This window comes from Pseudonaja textilis, chromosome 7 (assembly GCF_049901715.1).
Source record: "Pseudonaja textilis isolate UNSWEBS1 chromosome 7, rPseTex1.2, whole genome shotgun sequence".
In the NCBI taxonomy this organism is placed as follows: Eukaryota; Metazoa; Chordata; class Lepidosauria; order Squamata; family Elapidae; genus Pseudonaja; species Pseudonaja textilis.
The window spans coordinates 53,964,013-53,968,648 of record NC_141996.1 but is presented as its reverse complement, the minus strand read 5'-3'; positions in this window follow the sequence as shown (position 1 = coordinate 53,968,648).

Below are 4,636 nucleotides of genomic sequence, written 5' to 3'. Positions count from 1 at the left end.
ATTCTACCTTATCCTGAAGCACCGTGTTTTGTAAACAGAGCAGGTCCTCGCCTTAGAACCACAATTGAGCCCAAAATTTCCATTGCTAAGTGAGACGTTTGCTAAGTGGATTTTGCCCCACTCTACAACCTTTTTTTTGCCCCAGTTGTTAAGTGAATCACTGCAGTTAAGTTAGTAACAGGTTCTGAAGTGAAGCTGGCTTTCCCATTGTCTTTGCTTGTCAGGTTGCAAAAACCGCACTGTAATCAATTGGACAACCCGCAGATATGCCTACAGGTATTTAAACTAACTTTTATTGGTATTAAGGAGTCCCATATTTAATTAATGCATTCAGCCAAAAAACTAATTTTTGGATAAATATATAATTTTCTAATTTATAATGTTTTATTTTCTGCTTATACATTTATGTACTACAGAAATATTTACAACTTAAGAAGTGACATATTTTGTCTGATCCATCTGGGCTTCATTACATTATCCCAAGTATTTTGTATGGAAAATGAAGCCCAATTAATTTAAGGGCCAATATAGTCTCAGGCAGGTAGTCAGTGGGCAAGTCAAATACTATAACAATTTTTTGTTCTGAAAACACTATTTTTCAGTTGTTACTAGCAAGCTAAAATGTTCAGGGAAGACATTCTAAATAAAGTTGCTATTTTTACTGTTAAGAACTCTACAGTGAGACATTTAGGTAAGCCTTTCCTTTGCCCCATCAGTTTTTCCTTTAGAGGCAAATTGTCCTTATTGGATTTTGATCTGCTATAAATAATCTTTTTGTAGCAATTTGAGTTAACTGGGAGATGATGAGTTCCAATTTAACACAAAGCCAACTGGGTGACCTTGGGCCAGTCACACACACAACCCTGGGAAGGCAGTAATGGCAAACCATTCTGAATAATCTTCTCAAGGAAAATTGGTGGCACTAGACCAAGCAGTAGCCAGGAGTAAATGCTGACTAATAAATAAACAATCCACTGGCAGAAGTGCTGGCTTTAGTTTTTAAAGGTTACCATTCCGTGCATCATTGGTAGAAAGTTAAATATCTCTGGATATATGGAAGGATTTAATACTAAATAGCTTGCACAGGTTTGCACAATCTCATGCATGTCTTGGAGTAGGCATGAAAACACTTCAACCATTAAAAAGAAAGAGCTGGCTCTTAGAGAATCAGAAGTGGTAAAATTGCACTTTTATCCAGGACTGCAGTTAATCATGCCCTTCCAAGTTATATGTTATTAATGTTCTTCCCTTTTCTCTTTCTTCCCTATTTCCAGTCAGCTAATTTTCAATACTGATTTGGAGATAGATCTCTTTTAAATGCATTGCTATTTATATTTCTACTAAATTTGGGGAACTCAAATTTACAGCTAATTTGCTATTGTGCAAGGATGTGGTATTTCATTTATGTTAGTGTTTACACAGAAATATTATACAAATGAAATCTGATGATATCATTTATCTAACTAAAATATCTCCTTATCTCCAGGGAGAAAATTTTCTTCTGGAATCAAGCTAGTTGCCTAGACCTGGAGGAAAGTAAAGAGAGGAAAAGAAAACAGTACCTCCTCCTTCACAGTTTGTCTATTCTTGTTTTGTTTTGTAAAACAGGAGAACCATAACCATAAGAAATGCTTATTTTGATAATAACAACAAACATTACAAAAGATATGCTTACTGTGCTTCCTCTACAACAGGAGTGTCAAACTCATCATGGCTGCATCATGTGACATATCGGGACTTCCCCCCCTTGCTAAACTAGGCGTGGGCGTGGCCAGAGCGTGATGCATCCGGCCTGTGGGCCGGGAGTTTGACAGCCCTGTTCTACAAGAACATCTCTAAGCTGTTTTACTGGATTTTTAAGCTGTGTATCTTTAAAAAAATCTGTACTTAACTTACTATATCCTATCTCAAGACTTAAAATGGACACCTAACATCAAAAACATCATCAAAAAAGCACAGCAAAGAATATTCTTTCTGTGCCAACTTAGAAAGCTCAAACTGCCCAAGGAGCTGCTGATCCAGTTCTACAAAGGAATTAATTATTGAGTCTGTTATCTGCACCTCTATAACTGTCTGGTTTGGCTCTGCAACCCAACAGAACAGACAGAGATTTCAGAGGATAATTAGGACTGCAGAAAAAAACAATTACTACCCACCTGCCTTCACTTGAGGACCTTATACTGCACGAGTCAAAAAGAGGGATGCAAAAATATTTATAGACCCCTCACATTCTGGACATAAACTGTTTCAACTCCTACCCTCAAAATGATGCTATAGAGCACTGCATACCAGAACAACTAGACACAAGGAGTTTTTTCCTAAACACCATCCCTCTGCTAAACAAATTCCCTCAACACTGTCCAACTATTTACAAAGTCTGCACTACTATTACTATTAATCTTTTCATCACTCCTTATCGCCCCTTTCCCTCCCACTTGTGACTGCATGACTGTAACTTTGTTGCTTGTATCCTTACAATTTATATTGCTTATTTGCTTATTTGTACCCTATGACTATCATTAAGTGTTGTACCTTTTGATTCTTGATGAATGTGTCTTTTCTTTTATGTACACTGAGAGCATATGCACTAAAGGCAAATTCCTTGTATATCCAGTCACATTTGGCCAATAAAGAATTCTGTTCTTCTGTTCTTCTATTCTATAGCACATCATTCATCTGATGAAGCTGAATGTCATACTGAAAACATGCCAAAATAAATTAGTCTAGACTTTAGACAATAAATGTTTATTAGGAGGATACCTATCAGTACTGACATCCACCCAAAGAAAAGAGTGTGTCCACTGGTTTCCTCAAATAGAAATAATTATATACTGGTACTTTATATGTCATTGGCTACAACACCCTATAACAAAATTTCAAAATTGCATTACCATTTCTTGGGAGAAAATATGAATAGATATATTTGTGAAAAATTAGGTGATCTTTGCTGAAGCTAGTCTTTGGTGGAAATATGGCAGTCAGTGTACATCATGGGATGATGCAAAATGTTCTAGGCAAATAGCATGATTTGCAGAAGGCCGTATTTTTCAGGGCAAACCAACAATTACCACATGCAAATTTGTCTTCTGGAAAAACAAAATCTACCAACTCCCTATTCTTGGAAACAAGGAATGGGGGGGGGGGACTGCTCTGAACTTCCCAATGTGAAGCTAACATATGAGCATGTGCTCCACACAAAGATGTGATAATTTAGGAAATTGAGGGGCAGAGAATAGACTCTGTGAAGTATTAATAAGGAGATAGAAAGTAACCCTGTGATAAAGTACAGTACAGAGCAGAGTACAGAGTACAGTATAGTACAGTACAGAGAAGAGCAACCAGGATGATTTGGGGACTGTAGGCTAAAACATACAACGAATGGTTGCAGGAACTGGGCTTGGCTGGTCTAGTGAAGTGAAGGACCAGGTGAGACATGATAGCGGTCTTCCAATATTTGAGGGGCTGCCACAGAGAGGAATTCCCTCAACACAAAGAATGGCCTTAGCTAAGAAAACAATGTTTTCCTGAAGTTAAAATTGGGCCTTGACACCTATATTAAAATGCTAATAATGAAGTCTAAATTTTCAGATAACAACACAGAACAAGAGGGGAAAAATAGAATTCAGTGTAAAAAAAACTCACAATATTAAGGTAACTGCAGCATCATGAAAGTTTGAATAAATCTTTTTAATTCAGTAGGACTTAAACCATAAGACTACGTATGTGAAACAGAACTGGAAATCAGGCTAGATTCTAGCCTCTACTTCTTGGTGCTTTAGTTAAACCACTCTTAGCACTTACAGATTCATGTATTGTGCTAAGCTATAATTTGCTTAAGCATGCTTAGCTGACCCAATTACTATTCCATCAATTACAAGTCATAATTGTGGGTTTACACAAGCCCATGCCATTATGGCTTAATATAATGAATGATAGAGGAACCCTGCCACTATGATGATTCTTACTTTAATTGCTGTCAGAAGGACTACAATTGGAAAATATGCATGAAAGGCTTTTATTTGATTTTTTAAAGTCTTAATTTAGGTAAGAGAGTCCCTTATGAGACCGGTAAGCCTGTGAGTCTGTACTCAGTTGTTGAAACGATTCCGAGGCAGAAATCTTAAATACAGCAAGAAAAGGAAACAAGACCTGTTTACACAGATTATCAATTAGGACTGAGCAAAACCTTTAGGGATTACACTGAAAACTCAGCAGCACCATTGCCCTTAGTGGCGTGGTATCGAAGATCCTCGCTTCTTGACTGAATTACAGAGAAACTGCAATGGGATGCAATGGAGAACCAGCCGTGCGCGGGAACAAACCGCGCCAAACGATTTGACAATGCTTAGCTGTAATTTGCGCTGACAAATTTCTTCCTGCTTTCTATCAGAAATACAGGAGTCTCCAACCTTGGTAACTTTAAGCCTTGTAGACTTCAACTCCCAGAGTTGAAGCCGGAGCAAAGCTGGCTGAGGAACTCTGGGAGTTGAAGTCCACAAGGCTTAAAGTTGCCAAGGTTGGAGACACCTGGCGGCGTAACTGACACAGAAAAAGGAGTGGCGGGGGGGGGGGGACGTCAACCAACGACCCGGTTGCCGCGGCGAGAGGTTCCGCCTCCTTGGAAGGGGGCGTATCC